Source organism: Polypterus senegalus, chromosome 6 (genome assembly GCF_016835505.1).
Source record: "Polypterus senegalus isolate Bchr_013 chromosome 6, ASM1683550v1, whole genome shotgun sequence".
NCBI classification, from domain to species: domain Eukaryota; kingdom Metazoa; phylum Chordata; class Cladistia; order Polypteriformes; family Polypteridae; genus Polypterus; species Polypterus senegalus.
This window is the reverse complement of record NC_053159.1, coordinates 138,699,658-138,712,322: the sequence shown is the minus strand read 5'-3', so window position 1 is coordinate 138,712,322 and position 12,665 is coordinate 138,699,658.

The window sequence follows — 12,665 nt, the reverse complement described above, 5'->3', positions numbered from 1 at the left end:
TGACTGCTTTTATACCATTTTGTTTTATGATGTCATGTTTGACATCCAGAGACACATCCCCAGGAACAGGCGATGATGTTTTGACGGCTGTACCACAAACTGGCAGTATTACATGAAAACAAAAATGCAGATGCAGTAAACATTAAGCATTAAGCAAAGCTAGAATTTGTTAAACATGCATCTAAGGAAAAACAATTAAGAAATTTAATTCCCCATAATCAAATTACAAAATCACTTTTAGAGAGTGAGAGAAAAATGTATTTATGAAAAAAAAAGTTTTGAGAATCATAACACTTGTACTGGGGGATTCTAATGGTCAGAGCCCCAACTTATGATATATTACTTTCTTAATAATGAAACAATCCAAACAAAATAAAGATCACAGTATTATTTGTGAATGAACTGAATGACCGTGAGATCAGTGAAGGTTATTTCCAGCAAGATGGGGCAACCTGTCACATGTCAGCTCACAGCAAGGCAGAAATTGAATCATTTTTTGGCTATCAGGTTATTTCAAAGGGATTATGGACACCTCATTCCCCGGATTTGTCACCTGCAGATTTCTTCCTTTGGGGAGCGTTGAAAGACACAAGCCTCATACACTGGAACAATTGCAGTGACACATTGAACATGAAATTGCTGCTATCAGCCCTAGAATATTTTGGCAATATGAAGCGCCGTGTCAATCTGTGTTTGCAAGAAGAAGGCGACCATTTCCAGCACTGAATGTGAATGGATCATTTACACATCTATCAAGGTATTTATTTCATTTCTATCACTCTGTTATTACGTGTGTAACACATAACTCAGGGCCTCGCCCATTAGAATCTCACTCTATTATATGTTTTATTCGGAAAATCTCATTCACACAGTATAGTGACCCTTCACTGGTAGATAGTATTTGCCACTGCACAAATTTTTCCATCAAGTATTGCCTAAGACCGCTTGTGTCTGTGTTTTTTGTCATTGTTTAATATCCACAGGTTTTCAATAGAGTTCAGAGTGAAGCCTTTTCAACAATGAGTGTGTCTACATGCACTTTAATAACCCAGTTACTCACACAAACCCAGTTTCAAAAATTCCACATATACTCTTATTCAGATAGAGAAAGTGAGATATTTGTGTCTGAGAAACCTATTAACACATAGATTTCTCTCGAGTACCCTGGTTATTTGGCCGTGCAAACCATTAACTGGGTTGCAGTTAAGAATTTCATAGTTTGCTGTAGTGGCATCAGGATGGGAGGGCTTCAGAGGCATAAGCCCCTAATCTATTTTTCCCAGCCCCTGATTTTTTTTTCTTAATCATGAACTGTATTATTAGTGGTAAGACCCTGATCTTTTTGTACATCATATGTAATGTAGCCCCTGATAAATGCGCAAAACACCAAGGGGGAAACCACCCCACTCACTCTGTACATTATAATATCTGAGCTGTGACTCGGACCACATAGCAAAAAGGTTTGGGGGTAGCTACCCATATACTTGAATTTGGCTGTCAAAAAGAGAAGGTTTGGTTGTACAAGTCTTTACAGAAATTAGTCTAAAACAGAACTGGCAGGCAGACAAAAAGATGGCAGTTTTAAAGTTGGGCAGGGGAAATTACATCGTCTTGGCGGGAAGCGGAAGTGACTTCATCCTGGCCAGAATTGGAAGTGACTTTGTTTTGGCAGGGACCGGAAGTGGTGTTATTTGGCGAGGAACTTGAAGTGACGTCATTAAGCCCAAGCGGAATTTCCTGTATTCAGTCTGGAGAGGAAAAAGAGGAAGGATTAGTGGGCTCTGCCATCCCCTGGTCCAGCGTGGAATTATTCTTTCTTGAAAAGCCCTTTAGCTGCCTCCCATGTGCACGTGAGGGACAGAGTAAAACTGCAAAAAGCACAGAGGGGGCTAAGTCCCTGATATCTACAAATCCTAGAAATGCCCCTGCTCTGTGCATGCTTTGCTTTACACCTGCATGCAGCAGCCATGGGAAGAAAATGGTGGAAATATCCACAAAGATCAATTTCCCGAGGCAAATGCTAGGGCAATCACATGATTCCTTCTCCTGATTGAAATAATCTGTCTCACTATATCAGAAATCTCTAAATTTATGTTGATGAACTGAACGTACTGTGCTAAGATCAGAAGCACGATCTCGGGAGCAGTGTTTGGGGTAAATCGTTAACCCAGGAGCACAAAGCAGTCAACATACTTTTGCGAGGCTCAATTGCATAGCCATGCACAGCCAGGCAGAATAATGTGCTGCGTGTAACCCGGTTTCAGAAACCTATAAATAAAGCATCAGTTTAGTTTTAATCCAGCTATTGGCTAGATATATGTTGAAACAGTGTGATTTGGTGAGGCAGTGGCCAGTTTTCATACTGCAAATCTACACGAGACTCAGGTTGGTGGATGTGAATAGTGGACACATGTTATTTACTTCACAGCACATGAAGGACTAAACACATTTATAAAACACAAGAAAATGATCACATATGGCGGTGTTTCTTGTCAGCTTCATGAAGGTTTATGCATGTGCTTGGCATTTTATAACATTTAATAACAAATGTAGGCCAGTCAAATGGGCAGTTTTTCATACAAAAGAAGAAAAAGTATTTCAAAGTATAATGAAGGGGGAACGCCATAAGTGGACTTGCACATGTAAAGCAGATGTTTTTAAGAAACCAGCTTTCTACCTTAACCAGGTTATTCAACTTGTCCCAGTTTTCTGTGTGTGAACGCACTGTGATGAAGTACATTATGAGGTTCATGGCATTGTGCATTTTTTTATTAAAAACCAGTGTATCTGTGGCACCCCTGCAAAAGAACCACCTCTTTCAACCCTCACAAACATATGCAGTTTTTAATATCTGGAAAAAATTTGGAATTAACTTGCTTAGAGACCTTTATATAGACAACGTCTTTGCATCCTATGAACAATTACGTTCCAAATTTAACATTCCAGCTACAAATTTCTTTCACTATCTTCAAATCAGGAACTTTGTTAAACAGAACCTTCCAGATTTTCCTCATCTTGCACCCTCATCCACGCTGGAAAAATTATTGCTCAATTTCAAGGAGTTAGACTCCATCTCTACAATATATAAAATCCTTTTACAATCCCTTCCTTTCAAAGATCCAAGAGGACACTGGGAAAATGACCTCTCAATTAATATATCAGAAAAGGAGTGGAAAGTAGCAATGCAGAGAATTCACTCAAGCTCCATATGCGCAAAGCATACAATTATACAACTCAAAATTATATATCGAGCACATCTGTCTCGACTAAAACTCTCCAAAATGTTTCCAGGGCATGATCCAACCTGCGAACGTTGCAGCCAAGCCCCAGCCTCACTAGGTCACATGTTCTGGGCCTGCTCCAAATTAACATTATTCTGGACAAAAATTTTTAATTACCTCTCAGACAGTCTTGGACTCACAATCCCTCCTAACCCATTAACAGCTGTGTTTGGGGTTCTTCCAGAGGGTCTTAAAGTGGAGAAAGACAAACAAATTGTGATTGCATTCACTACACTGTTGGCACGCAGACTTATTCTGATAAACTGGAAGAACCCAAACTCTCCTCTTTTAAGTCAGTGGGAAACTGATGTGTTATATTATTTAAAATTGGAAAAATCAAATACTCAGTTAGAGGATCTGTGCAGACTTTTTCAAAACATGGCAGGATCTAATCAGTAATATTTTGAAATGATTTTATAAAGCACAGAGAATTTGTTGATTTAGGTATTTTTAAAAGCCTTAAATTTTATACACGTTTGGCTTGCTCTCTCTCTCAAGGGTGGGGATCGATCTGTTCTTAGCATAATTCTTTTTTTTTTTTTTTTTTTTGAAAAAACTTGATTGCTATGTATTGATTGTAATAAAATTAATAAAAAAAAAAAAAACCAGTGTATCTTGGGTCAGACTTGTAGGTCCTTGGCACTTTGCTGCAAAGCTCCTAGTAATCTCACGGTTCCAAGCGAATCATAGGGAAGACGGATTTGGATTTGACGTGTCTGAGCAGAGGATGATGGGAGGTAGCCAGAATGGGGAGTTGGTTGTGAACCACTTTTGCTGGGGTCTTGATCCTATTAAGGATACCTAGAAGATGGGTGAGCGACTGAAAGATGACAGTAAGAGAGAGAGAAGCACTGCAATTGAGAAGAAGGCAGATTCTGATTGATGTGATTGGTTTTTATTGGATTATTTATTGCTTTTATTTAACAAATTTATTTTAACTTTTTTTAACTGTGTTTTTATTGTGGATTATTTATTTATTTATGAAATTTTTGGCACTGCATATTATTTATTGTTTGAATATTGGTGGGAGAATAAAAAGTAAAAAGCACTTTTGCCCCAGTCTTGCTGTTCTGTGTTCTCATTCACCAACTGTGGGCAACGAGGGCATCACAAGGACTCAATGACAATATTTCATATCATCCTTAAAACAATGTCAATTACAGTACATACAAAATTCTAACTGCTTTCATATTTCCTTTCATTTAACAGTCTCTGTGCGTGTATACCTAAATTCTTCCTCAGTCAGAAAATCATTACAAATAATTAAAATAAATTACTTCAAATAAATTTTACAAATCTGTCACTTTTGGATACAGACTGTTTTACTGAGTATGAATTATAATCATTATAATAGAAGAACACTGTTGGCTGTAGTCATGTAATGTCCTATAACTGCACATTAATTACGTGAAGGTCTATTAATTGTGATTGTCTGTGTAAGCACTCCGTAATTAATAGACTTTTACTAAAATTACCCACTAAGGAAAAGAAAAATCTAAAAATGAGTATTTCCAAAGATAGCCCTGTGTCCTAAAGCCCCCTACGTACTTGTCATGTGTAAGTATCATTATTTTAATGGCACTGTTACCTATTTATAATTTGATTACATTGTAATACATGCATCACTATATAAAATGTGACCAGGTTTGCTTAATAAAATTTTCAGCCTATAGGAGTATCTACATCAAGAGTCGAATGCCCTTAAAAGTCACACTTGAGAGACACAGGCCCTCCATTTTCAAAGCTGCTCCTGACAACTCAGTATATTAGTGCTGCAGTTTTTGGCTTGAGCTGAATATAAATTGACGTGGCCTCTCAAGAAATGTTTCTTTTTTTTCTCTCTATGGAGTAACCTAGAAAATTCCTAGGGCAGTGTTGCTTTCAAGGACAAATTAATAGGAGGAAATAAACTAAAGAACTCCAGTTAAAGCTCCAGCGACTGCTCTCTGAGTCCCATCATGCATCCCAAGTGCTTATTCTTATATTTGGGCATTTCATTTTAACTTTTTACTTTCTTAACATTAAGTATGACCCATTTTAAAAATACTTTCTTTGATGCCTGCTCTCGAAGACCTGCCATTAGAACGATATACTGCATGTGACTCTCCTTAAATCTGATGGGCTTGGTGCTCCTTTGCTAAGAACATAAACAACCAGTGCTTTCATAAAATGCCAGTAATTTGATAAATAATCGGTCTGTCTCATTTATGGTTTTACAGAGGCATCCCATGGGTCTTAACTGCTTGTGATTATTTCTATCTATGGAGCGCTGCACTTAGAGTATGAATGTCTCTTAAAGGCAGAAAGCATCCACGTTAATGCCACACTTATCCCTGATGCAATTTAACCCCATTGTGTGTGCTATCATCCCCAGGAGCCAAGGATGTCTATAATGTGATGTTATTACGACTGCTCGGGCTGTCTCTTTTCCTATATGATTCATTCCCCGAAGTGCCAGCAATTACGACTTTAGGTTTTTCAATGGGCTCTTATCAAAGTCAAAGAAATCTACAAGCCTGACATGAGTTTCATTCTCTCTGTATCTCTATTTAACAGATAGGCAGAGCTGAAGATGATGATCATATGATAACGTTGGTGCTTGCTTAAATTGCAGCCTGCACTTTAATGTCATCACAGCAGGAAAATCCTTGTTTTGCTTTCTTTTTGCCCACATCACATGGCCAGTCACATGAAGATGATTCTCCATGAATAGTGTGGCAGAGCTTGTGGCTTTCAGGTGATTTCAGGTTTGTTAAGAACTTATTTATTCATTGGGGTACCTCCAAACCACAACTATTTAACCATAACCATAAACGAATGCCCACTTTATCTTGAAGGTATATCTCATGGTATGAAAAGATGACATACAGTAAAAGGTACTTAGTCTTTTATACATTCTCTTCATTTGGCCTGTCTAGAATGCAATTGTCTAGTTCAGCATTATGGATTTTTTGTAATGTTCAAAGAAAATATTCAGTTATGATATGCCTCAGTCCTACTGAGTGTAGCAGAGTCTAACTATTGTCACACGTGCACGTCAGGGGGTCACCTTCCAGGTTTGTCAAAGGTAAGCAATACCATCCCAGTACACCAGGGGATGCGATCTCTGACCACCTTGTCTCCTTTTCTACCCAAACCTCAGAAAAGCTACCCAATGAGGGCAACTAACTCCGGCTGCACTCCCAGAAGGGGAATCTCATTTAAAAGACAAGCAACTTGCAAGACAGACCTCTGAACCACAAGCCTGACCGTAAGAGACAGGCATTGTTACTTTATCTGATAGCTAGTTTGATGTGTCAGCTTGCCACAAAACCCAACTCGAATGCACCAGCACAGTCCTGGGAATAATAGAAGGTTTATTACAAAATACCTCCAAAAATAACAAAAGCACTAAGCACAGGTTTTTCTCTCTTCACAATCACCACACAATTCCACCACACTCCGAGTGTTGCCTTCCTTCCTCCCAGCTCCAACTTGCCTGGACAAGGGAGTGCGGTCTCTTTTATTAAGGACCCGGGAGTATTTCTGGTGCCAGGGCCATTGCCCCATGGACCTCAGCAGAGTTGCGCTGCTGGACTACAACTTCCAGTATTTCCTGCTGGTTACCAATTGGGCGTCGATATGGTGGGCTGCTTCCATCGAGTGTGCTGAGGGAATAGACACCCTTCAGAAACAATCCTTCCCTGTCTTCTTTTATTTCGGCCAAGGAAGGTGTTACACATGTGCCCAGTTGGGGCACCTGTCCATTTGCTTGGAGCTTCCCATCAGGGTAAGGAATTGTCCCTACTATTGGCTGGGATGTTTGTCCATACCCTGGGTTGTATAAGTCACCTTTCTATGTCTCAGGTAGAAATGCCTGTCCATCCAGTTGTGGCCTCCTGTCCAGGTAAGGAACCTTCCCCTCTCCTGGTAGGGATGCCTGTCCATCCCATGTGGCACTCACACTAGACATATTTCTGTCAATTTCCACACTATTAAACACTTGTTATTTTTGTAATTACCGAATAATTACCGATTAGGAATCGAGAAAAATGGCGTGGGGGTGTATGGGAGGCCGCAGGTAGCGTGGGCAAGGATTTCAAAGAGGAGGAATAGGAATCGAGAAATGCTGTGTGGGCTGCATGTGGGGGGACCAGAAGAGAAATATATATAAGAGATATTATTGAGTGCAAACTGATCGCTATCCAAAATTCTGAAACAGAATCTCTCTCCTTCCTTCCGACACCAATCTCCCTTTTAAATTTAAACACACACAATTCCCACTCAGACTCGCCTTCTCCATGACTATCAACAAGTCCCAAGGACAAATGTTTGCAAAGATTTACGTTAATCTACAATAACCAGTCTTCAGCCACGGTCAATTGTACGTAGCTTTTTCTAGGGTTAGATCTTTCGACTCATTATCTGTCATCTCCAGCAAAACACCTATTCACAACTGCGTCTTTCAAGAAGTATTTCTTTCTTCTTGATTTCTGAATTCCTTTCTCACCGTTTTCCATTCCTATTCTTATACCGCCATATGCTATGGTGGGCGTCGACTAGTGTTAAATGAATGCTATAGTATGCTGTAAATGGGTGCAGGAATGACAGGGTACAAAAGGAAAATTTTGGCCTAGTTGTCCCATTCAATGTCCAGTACCTTCAACCAAAAGACACGTTGGTATTTGCCTTATGGCTACAAAAGGAAACAAAAGATGTTCGGCTTTAAGACATAAGTTAAGGTCAGTCTGCTTGGGAGCGCTGTCGCTCTTGTCAAAATTACACTTCCTTCTAGGAAGCAGGAGCTTATATGGAAGGTGGACTGGAATGTGTGGAGTCAGTTGCTGTAACTAGTTGGTTTCACAGCACTAATCGGATAGATGGAGATGACAATGTTGGCAATAGCGCCCCCCTCTTGTCCCATCGGGTTATTACAGACTTCAACAGAGCCTGCATAACAATGCATTACACCAGAATTACAACACTTGTGGCAAACAAACAATAAATAAATAATAACAACTAACTCAATATAGAAGCTCGACAATAGCGCATCATGAGGTTATAGACACTTTCCTCATTCAAGATGCAGATGGACTCTCTCTCTGGACTGGTCTTCAGACACAGTACCGTTTTCCTGACCACAGCACAGAGAAGAGGCCATTGCGGAGATGATTTGTGTCACTGATAATTTTCTTTGCTCTGGTCTGACATTGCTTGGTGTAGAAAACTGAATGCTTTCGAAGAAGCCAAATGAGTATAAAGAGAACATGCAAATATTATACACCGGACAACTAGAACTAAGCTTTGATACTTCACAGAGCTACTGTATGGTGCTTTGTTTTGGTCATTAACTTACAATATGAAGTTACTGATGTTTGTGCAATTTCAGGAATGCATACTATGCAGCGTTGGTGGCAGGATTGGCACTCCAGCCAACGTAAAATACCTCTCATTGTTTCAGTGTGGGGCTGAGGTATCACCCGCTGCACTCAAGGTGGTTTGTTGTGTGGTGGATGCTGCAACATTCTATCAGCGCATGCTCCCAGCCTCCCTTTTACTGTGCAGTGCATGTCATGGTACAATAGCCTGACTGCCAATAAAGCAACTATCTCTTATAACACAGACTTAAGTTTTCAGTATGGACTATAACCGAAAGACGTAAAAGAACGTTTACTGTACGTAAATGGCCAGTCATTAAGTAATATATATGAAATGTGCAAGGCTGAATGGGGACCTTGATTTTTTGGGCTTTCTTATGGTGTTGATACTTCTTTCTTTCTGGCCTCATGACCCACTGTTTTTTTCTTGGTACTGTTCAGTTTCATAGCCCCTTTGTCATTAATTCTTCATCTCCTGGTCTTTTTGAGGTGTTTGACCAACCGGTGTTCCACCTGGTAACCACAGAATAACGTTCCACAGCATCGTCCCAATGAAATGGTGCAACTTCATTTCAAAACTTCAAGAACTAAGCATCATACAGCAAACAATAAAAAAGAAAGAAGCGGTTTTAGAGGAATGCAAACAACAGAACAGATAATAGCAGCTGAGATATGATATACTTTTGTTTATGAACGCCGCTCAATGTTTACCAAATGGGTCTCTTGTGAGCGCTTCTTCCCATATCCATTCTGACATCAGACATTTTCTAAAACAAGTCTGGAGTTTATATCTTCTGCCGGCTCCACTGGGAATTTGTGGTTGTTAATTTCCTTTTCCCCACCGGACCACAAAGCCGCACACATCGACTCATTCTGGCTTATTCATGCCATTATACATAGACTTGCAAGTCATTTTGCTTCTTTGATAATCCAATGTTTCTACAAAGGAATTACAGAAATATATTTGGTATGCATCTCTTATCTGAAATAAAAGTAAATGTTCATCCCAGAGGAGTACCCAGCTCACCTCATATAAATGTGGGTGAATGACGTAAATCTCAACACATAGCTGTATAATTATAAAGCGGTTACATTTAACAAAGTGTCAACATAGATTCTGCATACTCCTTTTGTATCTGATTATCTTATGTTAAATAAAATGCCTTTCTGTATAGAATAATGTTCTGTGAAAGTCTATTTGACAGAGTTCACTATTCTCTCTGAAGTATAACAGGATTAACATCTCACAGGATAGCATCCATGTTGTTCATGGTCCAAATCCAAAGTGTTCCTCTCCTTGTGTTTCTAATTGACCACCCAGCCTCCTCCATTCTAGAGGGCCTTTGTTCACGGCTGCCTGCAAAACCCTTTTGTGGTCTGTTCTTATGATGTGGCTAACAAACTCCATTCGAGGCACTGAAGCCAGAACCCTGGCTTTCCTGTTCATGATCACAGGTGCCATACTGGTTAATAAATCAGTCTTTCATTTCCCAAATAATTTCCCAAATTTATTTCAATACATAGTTATAAAGAACCAGAAGGTATAATAACAATGAGGGAGGAGCAAACATTAGACTTCCACTGCACTTTCACAAGACACAGCTACACCCGAGTGTCTTCTGAGTGACTCCAGTTAACCATCTTTCAGATTTGTACATGGTAAGAACCTCAAAATGCAGACAGGGAGAAAAATCAAACAACACGTGGACAGTGACTTGAGCATACTGTAGGTCCTTAGAATAGTGATACAGTTGTGTCATCATGCCACCCAACATCAACCTAAACAACTTTAATTATTATGTGTACTGTTTATGGGGAGGGCTGCAAAATGGCACTGTGCTTCTTTACAGATCCAGTGGATTCAAATCTCTGTATTGTGTCTGCCTGGGTTTTCCATTAGATACACTGGCTTTCCTGCTAAATCTCAAAGATATGTATTTTATAATTTAACTAGGGGGTTACCCCCTGCTTGTTTCGCTCACCGATCCCCGTGGCCTGCGCTTTGCGCCAGCCACTTTGTGTCTCTGCCGCTTGTGTTGTGAAGAGGGGTACTGAACGCACCCCAAGGAGACACGGTCGCTCCTCCAAAATCCCTCTTAAATGGAGATACAATGGGAAACGAATACAGTTTTTTTTTTTGACCTTCTCTTTGCTTGATCAGCTGCTGGCTTTCTGCCGTTGCCGTGCCGCATGATCTGCATCTCTTCGAACATATAAAAGCCTGTATAGTAGCTCTCCTACTCTTTGTCTTTAATTTCCAGCCCCGGGCATGGTTAAATCTTTCAGAACAAACTCATCTTGTTTGATAAATTCTGAAAAGAATGATACCAAACATATATACAGTATCTCACAAAAGTGAGTACACCCCTCACATTTTTGTAAATATTTTATTATATCTTTTCATGAGACAACACTGAAGATATGACACTTTGATGCAATTTAAAGTAGTCAGTGTACAGCTTGTATAACAACAGTGTAAATTTGCTGTCCCCTCAAAATAACTCAACACACAGCCATTAATGTCTAAACCGCTGGCAACAAAAGTGAGTACACCCCTAAGTGAAAAATGTCCAAATTGTGCCCAAAATGTCAATATTTTGTGTGGCCACCATTATTTTCCAGCACTGCCTTAACTCTCTTGGGAATGGAGTTCACTAGAGCTTCACAGGTTGCCACAGATGCTTAATAAGGTTTAGGTCTGGAGACATGCTCGGCCAGTCCAGCAACTTTACCCTCAGTTTCTTTAGCAAGGCAGTGGTTGTCTTGGAGGTGTGTTTGGGGTTGTTATCATGTTGGAATACTGCCCTGCAGCCCAGTTTCCGAATGGAGAGGGGATCATGCTCTGCTTCAGTATGTCACAGTGCATGTTGGTATTCATGGTTCCCTCAATAAACTGTATCTCCTCAGTGCCAGCAGCACTAACGCAGCCACAAACTGTGACACTCCCACCACCATGCTTGACTGTAGGCAAGACACACTTGTCTTTGTATTCCTAACACCTGGTTGCCACCGCACATGCTTGACACCATCTGAACCAAATAAATTTATCTTGGTCTCATCAGACCACAGGACATGGCTCCAGTAATCCATGTCCTTAGTCTGCTTGTCTTCAGCAAACTGTTTGCAGGCTTTCTTGTGCATCATCTTTAGAAGAGGCTTCCTTCTGGGACAATAGCCATGCAGACCAATTTGATGCAGTGTGTGGCATATGGTCTGAACACTGACAGGCTGACACCTCACCCCTTCAACCGCTACAGCAATGTTGGCAGCACTCATACGTCGATTTTCAAAAGACAATCTCTGGATATGATGCTGACTCAACTCAGCTTCTTTGGTCGACCATGGTGAGGCCTGTTCTGAGTGGAACCTGTCCTGTTAAATCGCTGTATTGTCTTGGTCACTGTGCTGCAGCTCAGTTTCAGGGTGTTGGCAGCCTTCTTATAGCCTAGGCCATCTTTATATAGAGCAACAATTCTTTTTTTCAGATCCTCAGAGAGTTCTTTGCCATGAGGTGCCATGTTGAACTTCCAGTGACCAGTATGAGAAAGTATGAGAGGGATAACACCAAAATTAACACACCTGCTCACCATTCACACCTGAGACTTTGTAACACTACCAAGTCACATGACACCAGGGAGGGAAAATGGCTAATTGGGCACAATTTGGACATTTTTCACTTAGGGGTGTACTCACTTTTGTTGCCAGCGGTTTAGACATTAATGGCTGTGTGTTGAGTTATTTTGAGGGGACAGCAAATTTACACTGTTATACAAGCTGTAGACTGACTACTTTACATTGTTTCAAAGTGTCTTATCTTTAGTGTTGTCCCATGAAAAGATATAATAAAATATTTACAAAAATGTGAGGGGTGTACTCACTTTTGTGAGATACTGTATGTAGGTTTTAATATAAGCCCACTTTAAAGCATGACAAAAAAAAGTGACATAAAAACATCACATAAAATCGTTGCACAAAATTGATGCACTTTAAGGTTTAGGATTTTATATATACAGAGTAGATTTGTTAT